This window comes from Rhagoletis zephyria, unplaced genomic scaffold (genome assembly GCF_001687245.7).
Source record: "Rhagoletis zephyria isolate East Lansing unplaced genomic scaffold, Rhagoletis_zephyria_1.1 Rzeph_scaffold_02335, whole genome shotgun sequence".
NCBI classification, from domain to species: Eukaryota; Metazoa; Arthropoda; class Insecta; order Diptera; family Tephritidae; genus Rhagoletis; species Rhagoletis zephyria.
This window is the reverse complement of record NW_016159419.1, coordinates 54,596-66,763: the sequence shown is the minus strand read 5'-3', so window position 1 is coordinate 66,763 and position 12,168 is coordinate 54,596.

Below are 12,168 nucleotides of genomic sequence, written 5' to 3'. Positions count from 1 at the left end.
TGCGTGCCAAATGAACTTTTCTCTCAAAGTTTACACTGCTGGCAAATGTAAATAAGGATTAAAATTTAAAAACTAATTAATACAACTCAAGTAAAATCTGTGGAAAATTATCAATAACATACTTTTTTCGCAAAATCTATAAAGGACTCTTCTATTTCTCAAAAAAACCTGGGTAACAGTTATTCGTCGCCACGCTGTAGATGCAGTTAAAGAAAATACATGAGAAGGCACGATTTTTTTAAATTCAAAAAAATTTTAATATTTCAAAAACGGTGACACTTTTACCTGAAAATTTTTTGTTTATCAGAGAGCTCACCCCCCCCACCTACCTTACCCTAAAGTTTGGCACATTACTTCTGGGACACCCTGTATATTACTCTTCAATTTCAAATCAGACCTATTACATGCGCCCCACGCTTTTTATTTTCAATCTCATAAATTGTTTATAATGACTTTTGCTAAAATTTCAAAATCAAAAGTTATCAAAACAAGTTCTATGGGACTGAGAAATATTATTTTCTATTTTTAGTCCATTTATAAAAGCGTGGTACATTAAAAAGTTTTTTTTAAATTTATTTTGTACTTTTTAGTCTTGTCTGAATAAAATTTTGCAATAGATACTAAAATAATTCAACTTGCAGTGAAAAGAGAACAGAAGACTATGCAAGCAAAATGTTGTTTGCTCACATTTAGTATATGCCTATATATGTACATACATACATATAGCAGTAATTAATTTCATTTAAAGAAATGGCGTGTCGTCCATTTCCGCTGTAGCGTATGTAGTGCATATTTTTAGCTTCTTCTGGCGAGGCGACATCTATCTCTAGAGTTTTTCTAATTGTATGTCTTTGATATGATACCTACGGCGAGGTTGATATCTAGACTAGGTTTGCCATAAATACCTTTGCTATATTTATAATATGGTGGTCTGGACATACAACATTGCAAGTTGATAAAAGCGTTGTAAAATAATAGGGGGTTTATTAGATCAACAGAAGGCAAATCAACAATTTTTAGAATTTTTTTCTCTCTGTCTGTATGCATGTATCGCATCATGCAAACTAATGTGTGGAGTTAAATGCAGTTCTCACCGATGTACATATTGCTAGAGGTCCAACTGAAAATATAGAATCAATTTTTTATACAGTGTATAATCGATCTTTATTCCTGGGTATTTGAATGTATTAACTTTTTCCAGTGCTCCGTTGTTTATATTTAGAGTTAGCACCCACTGTTCTCAAAATTTGATAACCACAAGCTTAGTTTTATTGACATTCAATTTAATGCCATTTTCTTATCTACCTAAAAATATCGCCTTGGAACATATGCCAGCTCCTTGAAAATAACCAAAAATTTACTCGGTAGGTGGCGCTGGGGTCGGGATATTCCTAAATTCTTATACATATAAAAGACCAACGATTGCAAATACTCTACTTATGGCGAAAGCTGGCAGCCATTGGAAAAGGGGGCGTGGCACCTCCCATACAAACTGAACTTCTCATATAGCTTATCTCTGGAACCGCTTAGGCTAACGCCCTTAAATTCGACACAGCTACATATGTTATCAATGACGTACTTATAGCGAAAATTGACAGGTATTGGAGACGGGGGTGTGGCAGCTCCCATACAAACTTAACTTCTCTTATTGCTTATATTTGGAACCGCTTACGCTGACATCCTGTAATTCGAAACAGCTACATACGCTATCAATAACGTATTTGTGGCAAAAAGAGACGGGTATTGGAAAATGGGGCGTAGCACCTTCCATAGAAACTGAAATTCTAATATCGCTTATCTCTGGAATCGCTTATGCTAACATCCTGAAATTCGGCACAGCTACATATATACCGTATCAATACCGCACTTATGGCGAAAATGGTATTTATTAGAAAGGCTGCTTCATTACCTTTACGTAAACGGGCAAGTATCATTTGACTGGGAACCATTTTCCATTTCTAAATCGCAATGACTATTGTAACTTTGTTTTTAATTTTTGTCTATAGGTACATTTTTTTAAATTTTGCACAAAGTTTGAGGTTTGCTTTTATGAGTTGTTTTTATAGACTGCCCTATCTAAATACATTCCTATATACATAAAGCGATAGCCGATTTCGTTGTTCGGACTAATGTACATTTTTTTTAAATTTTGCGCAAAGTTTGAGGTTTCCTTTTATGAGTTTTTTTATAGACTGCCCTATCTAAATACATTCCTATATACATAGAGCGATAGCCGGTTTCGTTGTTCGGACTAAACTGAAAAACCACTGGACAGAGTTCCGTCAAATTGTTGGAGGTTATACCTTGCATATATGGTACACCGCATATATGCCCTAGAAAACTCGCTAGGTGGCGCTGGAGTAGAGTTATTTATAAAAGTCGTATTTATTAACCGATTTCGTTCAAATTTTAAATGTGAGCAATGTACCTGTATGACGAAAAATTCTTTTGATTTGGAAAATCCCTTTTTTTTATACAATCTGGTTGAAATTCATAACACGTATTTATTTTATGATAAGCAATGGTTTGCCAGAAAATGGACCCAATGGATTGCGGTGCAGCCGAAATGTATAGAAACCCCGTGTGTTTGGTCTGCTGTGGCCCTATGTTAAAGCTAAGTATACGAATTCAGTTTTCAGATGGCTAAATGAAGGATGGGGTTAAGTATGCATAGAAAAAGCACACTTCTTTATTGGCGCTGTAACCGCCTAAGCGATTTTGGCCGAGTCCAAAATAGCATGCCAGTCATTTCCCTTCTGTGCTAACTGACGCAAATTGGAAATGCCACGTGAAGCCAAGTCCTTCTCCACCTGGTCGCGGCCCGCGTTGAATACTTTCAGAGAAGAGCGTTTCTGTCCATTTGGACGACATGGCCAAGCCAGCGGAGCCGCGTAAATCTTTCGCAGAATCTTTCTCTCGAAAACTCCAAGAGCCACTTCATCAGATGTTTTCATTGTCCATGCCTCCGCGCCATACACCAGCACAGGCATGATGAGTGACTTATAGAGTGTGTTTGTACGACGAGAGAGGACTTTACTTCTCAGTTGCCTACTCAGTCCAAAGTAGCACTTTTTGGCAATAGTGACTCTCCGTTGGATTTCAAGGCTGACATTATTATTTGTGTTAATGCTGGTTCCCAAATAAACGAAGTCGTCTACTTTTTGAAACTTGTAACTGTCAACAGTGACGTGGTTGCCAAGACGCGTATGCTCTGACTGTTCGTGTGATGACTGGAGATACTTCGTTTTGTCCTCGTTCACCACCAGACCCATTCGCTTTGCTTCTCTATCCAATCCTGAGAAGGCAGAACAGACGTAGCCCTTGTTTTTACCGATAATATCGATGTCGTCGGCATACGCCAGCAATTGTACGCTCTTATAAAGTATTGTGCCTGAGCGGTTCAGTTCTGCGGCTCTTATTATCTTCTCCAACATAAGATTAAAGAAATCACACGAAAGGGAGTCCCCTTGTCTGAAACCTCGTTTGGTATCAAACGGCTCGGAGAGGTCCTTCCCTATTCTGACGGAGCTGGTGGTATTGCTCAACGTCATTTTACACAGCCGTATTAGTTTCGCGGGGATACCAAATTCAGACATCGCGGCATAAAGGCAACTTCTCTTCGTGCTGTCGAAAGCGGCTTTGAAATCTACAAACAGATGGTGTGTGTCGATCCTATTCCCGCGGGTCTATTCCAAGAAATAGATAGCTTATGTCCTACAGTGGAAAATGGCTACTTTTTTGAAAGAGTTGGCATCTGTTAAAAAAGTTTAATTAAATTAATACGCGGAAACGACTGAACGGATTTGCATGCAATTTTGCACACGGATAGCTTATGACCTACGTTGGAAAATAGTCTACTTCTTTTTAAGAGTTGCCACCTGTTAGAAAAGTTTAATTAAATTAATACGCGGAAATGACTGAACTGATTTGCATGAAAGTTTGCACACAGATAGCTTATGACCTAGATTGGAAAATAGGCTACTTTTTTAAGAATTTTCACCTGTTTGAAAATGAAGTTTTGCTCACAGATGTTTTATGACCTGGATTGAAAAATAGGCTACTTCCTTAACCGGTTTCCCGATCAGCACGAAGTTTGGTGCACTTACCACAGATTTCGCAAAGATGGTCTTAGACTGGAAGTAACTCCGATAACTCAAGGCCCCTCCCATACAAATTTGAATTTTCATAATACATACATATCTCTGGAAGTATTTGTGGGAAAGAACTGGAACCTTGTACAGAGATATGCATGTGAAATCAGTTAATCATGATTAATTTTAATCTGACTAAACAGTTAATCCTAACCGCGATTATTAATTTTTAATCTTTGACCCTTAATTTGTTTAAGTGGGGTTGGTGATTAATTAATTTATGCTAGAATTTTCCTGTGCACACAAAGCCAGTTAATCGGGTATGGCTAAGTCGGGTTTCCTCATCAATCTAAGCAATTTGGTGTGCATTTTCATTAAAATTTATACCAACAAACGTTTTACAAACTAGGTTATAATATCCCTCTGCACATGTGCGCTGGGTTGTAAAAGTTCACTGTTTATGTACTAGTAATAACAATAATTATAATTTTTTTCTATTATGTGCTTTTTATGAGCCTAAAACACAAAATAATTGCTATAACTGGTTTTTGGTTTCAAATTCGGACAAACGAGACAACTTAATCAGATTTTTAATTTTTTTGAAGTGAAACTTCTTAGGCGGCGGTATCGCAAATATGGAGAGTGAAATTTTTAAAACTGAAAACGTGACATGAGTGAGAAGGAAGATATAGGTAGTATAGGGAAGGGGAAAAAAGAAATAAAGCGACGCATGACGGGTACGAATACCTACATATGCATATATGTATGTTTGAATGCATGTATGTATGTATACATATATATATGTATACATATACATGTATGTATGAACGAACTCATTGCGCATTTCAGCTCTGCCGCTGCCAAGCAATATATGTAAAAATGATGCAAGCGTGCTTCGCGTAACTACATCCATTCGTACATATGTACATATGTTTGTATGGATATATTTATGATGAAGCAAACGGGCTTCGTTGATGAACTGATGGGAATATGTATATGTACTTATCGACAGCAATGTTTTCATGTATGTGCATATGTTTGAATGGTTGTATATATATTTGTACGTATGTATGTACATATGTTTGTATGGATATATTTATGATGAAGCAAACGGGCTTCGTTGATGAACTGATGGGAATATGTATATGTACTTATCGACAGCAATGTTTTCATGTATGTGCATATGTTTGAATGGTTGTATATATATTTGTACGTATGTATGTACATATGTTTGTGTACATGTATAAATGCACATATGTAGTACCTTTAGTAGGGATGCTGGCCGACAGGAAGAACGCCCGAAAATTCTTCCAGAGGGTTAGGCGACTTACGGAAGGTTTCAAGACCGGGGCGAACTCCTGTAAAAACAACAATGGCGACCTAGTGACCGATGTCCAGAGCGTACTTAAATTATGGAGGGAACACTTTTCCGCCCTACTAAATGGTAGCAGCAAGGAAAGTTGTGGAGAAGAAGAACCCGAGCCCGCAGTCTATGATGACGGAGTCGACGTTCCACCGCCTGACTATGACGAGGTACGTATAGCAATAAAGCGACTGAAAAACAACAAAGCTGCTGGAGCTGATAGCCTGCCAGCTGAGCTATTCAAGTCGGCGAGGAGTTGATAAGGTCATGCATCAACTCTTGTGCAGAATATGGTCAGATGACGCATCCGCATGATTAATGTGCTCTGCCCAATCCACAAGAAAGGTGACCCCGCCATTCGCGCCAACTACCGCGGGATCATCCTTCTAGGTTACAAGGTCGTATCGAGCGTATTGTGTGAAAGACTAAAGCCCACCGTCAATGAACTGATTGGGCCTTATCAGTGTGGCTTTAGACCTGGCAAATCCACCATAGACCAGGTATTCACAATACGCCAAATCTTGGAAAAGACCCGCGAGAAAAGGATCGACACTCACCACCTATTTGTCGACTTTAAAGCCGCTTTTGACAGCACTAAAAGGAGTTGCCTATACGCCGCTATGTCTGAATTTGGCATCCCCTCAAAACTCATACGGCTGTGTAAAATGACGTTGAGCAATACCACCAGCTCCGTCAGAATTGGGAAAGACCTCTCCGAGCCGTTCACTACAAAACGGGGTTTCAGATAGGGCGACTTCCTTTGATGTGACTTCTTTAATCTGATGTTGGAGAAGATAATAAGAGCTGCAGAACTGAACCGCTCAGGAACAATTTACTACAAGAGCGTGCAATTGCTGGCTTATGCCGATGACATCGACATCATCGGTAACAAAAACCGCCAAGTCTGTTCTGCCTTTTCCAAGTTGGATAGGGAAGCAAAGCGAATGGGTCTGGTGGTAAACGAGGACAAGACGAAGTCTCTCCTGTCATCAAACAAACAGTCAGCATATTCGCGCCTTGGCACCACGTCTCTGCTTTCGTTTACTTGGCGTGCTTTGCTGAACTCGGCCAAAATTGCTTAGGCGGTTACAGCGCCAAAAAAGAAGAAGAAGAAAGTGGAGACAGGACGCCATCCTGCGGGTAGCCTTTTACCGTCATCAACTCTATGATATTATTGTCAGCTACGGTCTCTACCAGTCTTTTTCGCAGCATTGTATCGATCCAACTTCGAATCGGGATGGCTATGTTCTTTCTCTCTAGAGCTCGATCTACTGCCTCGTGTGAGGTGTTATTAAATGCTCCTTCAATGTCTAAAAATACACAGAGTGCTAGCATTCCGTATGGTAGTTGACAGTTGGAACAGTGCATCTATCTACCTGCGCGATAGGCATGTTGCCCATGGTGCAACGGCAATGACGTAAGGGTGGTGGTCCTTATGTGGATGTCTATAATATTCTTCATCGCCTTGAAAAGGAACGATGTTAGGCTAATCGGGCGAAAAGATTTCGCCAGCGAGTAGTCTTTTTTACATATCTTAGGAATGAATTTGACACAGGCCCTCCTCCACGGCTGTGGGAGATAAGCCAGTGCCAGACTTTCCTGCATGATCTTGATTAGGATCGGGGTAAGCAGACCCAGTTCTTTCTGGAGTAAAATCGGCAATAGGCTGTCCACCCCTGGGGCCTTATAGGGTTCAAACGAATCTATGGCCCATCGTACGGCCGACCAAGTGAACAGGGATTTTGCCGTCTTCCAGTCCTCCGGAGCGGGCTTATAATATTCGTCGCTATCCTCTGCTACCGGAGTCGATGCTACTGGCAAGTGGGTGGTCAGAAGTTAGTTTTATCGCCAAGTGGTATTCACCTGCGCCTATAGCTATTTCTCTGTGCAATCTGGCAGCCCCCGGAGTGGAGGTGATGCCTTCATTCACAACATTCAACATTTTAAAGCTGTTTATCTTGGCCTCGCGAGTCTCTTTATTATAGGTGGTAAGAGCTGACAACAACGCTGTGGTGTAGTGGTAAGCAGTGCGCGCTTCCACTCCGCAACGCCTGGGTTCAAGCCCTGGTCAAAGCAACATCGCAAAAAAAATATAGAAAAAAGGTTTTTTCTTAACAGCGGACGTCCCTCGGCAGGCAATGGCAAACCTCCGAGTGTATTTCTGCCATGAAAAACAGCTTCTCATAAAAATACAATCGCCGTTCGGAGTCGGCGTAAAACTGTACGTGACAACATCAAGGCGCACGCCACAAATCGGAGGAGAAGCTCGGCCAAACACTAACATATGTGTAAGCTGCAATCTATTATTATTATTATAAGGGCTGACAACAAGTCATCCCAGTTCCCAGTACGTTTTGCACGGTTAAAGAGTTTCCCGCCTCTTTCCGGGGACCTGAGTGGTTGGAGTTCCACGAGGGGTTTCTATTTTGACCTTTTGGTGAAGTCAGCCGGCAGCTTGATGTATAAGCGTTCGTTAAAACCTCATTTAAGTTACCGACCTTCGCCTCCAGTTCCACCCATTGTTTAGCCCTGTTCCCTACGTTTTTGAGGCATAGGTTTGCCTGTAATAGTCTGCGATAGCTGTCCCAATCGGTCTTCCTAGGATTCCTACTGGGCATGCCTCTCTTCACGGAGATCTCTAGGGAAAACTCTATGATAATGTGATCTGACATCAAGGGCTCTGAGCAGGCCCTCCAGCCCGAGATCAAGTTATCAGCCCAGGTGTTCCCATGAGTAATATCCAATATACCTTACCCTAGTTACAAAAGTAGGCTTACAACCTACATTGCAGATACTAAGGTCCTTACTTAATATAAAGTCTAGTAGAAGCTCATCCCTTTTATAGGTGTCAGCGCTGCCACTGAACGTTATGTTCGTTGGCATCACATCCAATGACCAATGGGAGGCGCAGCTCCTCACTGTACTCCACCAGTTCTCTGATTTCCTCCGGTGGTATGGCGGCATCCTCTGCGAAGTCTTCTTCTTCTTCTTATTTGGCACTGTAACCGCTTAAGCGATTTTGGCCGAGTGCAACAAAGCATGCCAGTCGTTGTTTTTCTGTGCCAGCTGACGCCAATTGGAAATGCCAAGTGAAGCCAAGTCCTTCTCCACCGGGTTTTCCATCTCAGTGGCGGCCTCCCTTTTCCTCTGCTACCACCAGCGAGTTCCGAGTTGAATACTTTCAGAGCTGGAGCGTCGGTGTCCATTCGAACGACATGGCCAAGCCAGCGCAGCCGCTGTATTTTAATTCGCTGCACTATATCCATGTCGTTTTAAAGCTCATACATCGTTCCATCGTCTGCGGTGCTCGCCGTCGCCAACGCGTAAAGGTCCGTAAATCTTCCGCAACATCTTTCTCTTGAATACTTCGAGAGCCGTCTCATCGGATGTTGTCATTGTCCATGCTTCTCCGCCATATACCAGCACGGGCATGATGATTGACTTATAGAGTGTGGTTTACGTACGTCGAGAGAGGACTTTACTTCTGAATTACCTACTCAGTCCAAAGTAGCACTTGTTGGCAAGAGTGATTCTGCGTTGGATTTTCATGCTGGCATTATTATCGGTGTTAGTGCTGGTTCCCAAGCAAACGAAATTCTCTANTCGTTCCATCGTCTGCGGTGCTCGCCGTCGCCAACGCGTAAAGGTCCGTAAATCTTCCGCAACATCTTTCTCTTGAATACTTCGAGAGCCGTCTCATCGGATGTTGTCATTGTCCATGCTTCTCCGCCATATACCAGCACGGGCATGATGATTGACTTATAGAGTGTGGTTTACGTACGTCGAGAGAGGACTTTACTTCTGAATTACCTACTCAGTCCAAAGTAGCACTTGTTGGCAAGAGTGATTCTGCGTTGGATTTTCATGCTGGCATTATTATCGGTGTTAGTGCTGGTTCCCAAGCAAACGAAATTCTCTACTTTCTCGAAATTATAACTGTCAACAGTGACGTGGGTGCCAAGGCGCGAATGTGCTGACTGTTTGTTTGATGACGGGAGATACTTCGTCTTGTCCTCGTTTATCACCAGACCCATTCGCTTTGCTTCCTTATCTAACTTGGAACCAGACTTCACGGTTCTTGTTACCGATGATGTCGATGTCATCGGCATACGCCAGCAATTGCACGCTCTTGTAGTAAATTGTTCCTGAGCGGTTCAGTTCAGCAGCTCTTATTATCTTCTCCAAAATCAGATTAAATAAGTCACATGAAAGGAAGTCGCCCTATCTGAAACCCCGTTTGGTGGTGAACGGCTCGAAGAGGTATTATCCAATTCCTACGGCGCTGCCGTATCAGTTTGGCGGCGCTACCAAATTCAGACATAGCGGCGTATAGGCAACTCCTTTTAGTGCTGTCGAAAGCGGCTTTAAAGTCGACAAATAAGTGGTGAGTGTCGAACCTTTTCTCGCGGGTCTTTTCCAAGATTTGGCGTATTGTGAATACATGGTCTATGGTGGATTTGCCAGGTCTGAAGCCACGCTGATAAGGCGCAATCGGTTCGTTGGCAGTGGGCTTCAGTCTTTCGCACAATACACTCGATATTACTTTATAACCAGGGACCGAAAATAATGATTATTTCAAAATTTTCAATGAAAAAATCAATAGGTTCAAAATATCGTTGAACAATTTCGAGTATATAGATGTGCATGTTTTTTCATGCTCTGTGTGAATCTCTTACGATTTCAAAATGTTTGAGCGATATCATAAAAAATGTTACTAAGAATTACATTTCGATTTTAAATTAATCGCTCCAAAAAAAATCATGTATCGAGTTATATTTTTTTGATTAAAAATAAAACTCACTTTTCGAGTGTTATTTTTTTGCTCTGTAGTAATAATTATTTTGTGAGTTGTTTTCTTTTTGATCAAAAATAATCATTATATTATGAGTTTCATATTTTTGATCAGAAATAAGCATTATTTTTTAGTTTTATTTTTTTCATCAAAAATAATGATTATTCTTTGAGTTTTGTTATTTTAATCGAAAATAAAACTCATTTCTTGATCGTTATTTTTTCTTTCAGAAATAAAAATTAACTTTTGAGTTTATTTTTTTTGGCAGATCGAATAACTCAAAACGCCTCACTTCACCGAAACTCAACTCACCACACCTCAACTCATCTCAACTCACCCTAACTCAGCGCACCTCAGCTCACCACACCTCAATTCACCCCAACTCAACTCAACTACCTGACGTCAAGTCACCTCAACTTACGTCATCTCAGTTCAATAAAGTAAATCACAAATACATTTTTATTTGTGAACTGATCAGCGCGTATTTGCAAACAGAGCACTGAAGAAAACCCAGTGGGAAAATAGGAATCCATTACCTTTTTCTACCAAGAAAAGATTAATAACTACGGTTGAACGAAAAGATGCATCGCAATGTAAGCGAGCGAATGATGTGTAGCTTTGAAGCGACAAACAAAACAAGAAGTTTGAAAACTAACTCAAGTATATTTTTTGTTCACGTTATCTCAACAGCTGCTGTAGCCGAATATGGATGCGTGTTCGACTGCCGTGTTGTTGGCCACGGGTTCAAAACCTGTGGCAGGGACTTTATTTTTTATTTTTATTTATTTTTGCAGTGAAACTTCTTAGGCGGCGGTATCGCAAATATGGAGAGTGAAATTTTTAAAACTGAAAACGTTACATGAGTGAGAAGGAAGATATAGGTAGTATAAGGAAGGGGAAAAAAGAAATAAAGCGACGCATGACGGGTACGTGTACCTACATATGTATATATGTATGTATGAACGAACTCATTGCGCGTTTCAGCTCTGCCGCTATCAAGCAATATATATATATAAAAATTAAATGTTTTCCGTATGACGGCGATGCCTGACCAACGGCTGAACCGATTTCAATTGTGTAAAAAGTATTTGTTTGGGCCTTCTGTGTGGAAGGTTTTTCGATTTAAAAAAATTTGAAAATTTTTGTTGTTGTTGCCGAGAAATGCTGAGACATCACGATTTCACAATTTCATAGAGTTTTCTGTACATTAAATGTCACTAAACTCTGGACCGATTTGGTTCATATTTGGAACGTATATCAGTATCATGAAAAGAAATATTTCTACCAAAAATTTGCCCGCTAGGTGGCGCTGGGGTCAGGATATTTCTAACAATTGCATTTACTTGCCGATTTGGCTCATATTTTGAACGTAAGTTAGCCAATTGAAAAGGAATATTTGGACTAAAAAATTACACGGTAGGAGGCGCTGGGTTCGGGATATTCTCAAAAATTATTTTACGATAAGAGAAGGATAGATACCTACTATACATATATTTGTGGAAGTATGTATGTATGTATGTGCCAGGTTACAGCCTAAACGGACGGACAGCATCGAACGAAATTTGGACAGAGTATTGAAATGACACCTGGGCCTATATAAGGGAGAAAAAATCGGGATTCGACAAGGGGGCGTGGCACCTCCCATAGGCGTGAAATTTTTTATCAGCTATAACTTCGGAACCATAAGCCCCACGAACTTGAAATTTGGTATGCAGGCACAGCTACGGTAGGTGCTTATAGTAAGGTGTATATGAATGGATTTAAAAAGGGGCGGGGCACATCCCATAGGCGCGGAATTTTTATCAGCTATAACTTCGAAATCATAAGTCAGATGAACTTTGAATTTGGTATGCAGGCTTAGCTATGGTAGGTGCTTATAGTAGGCTGTAAATAAATGAGTTTGTAAAAGGGGGCGTGGCACA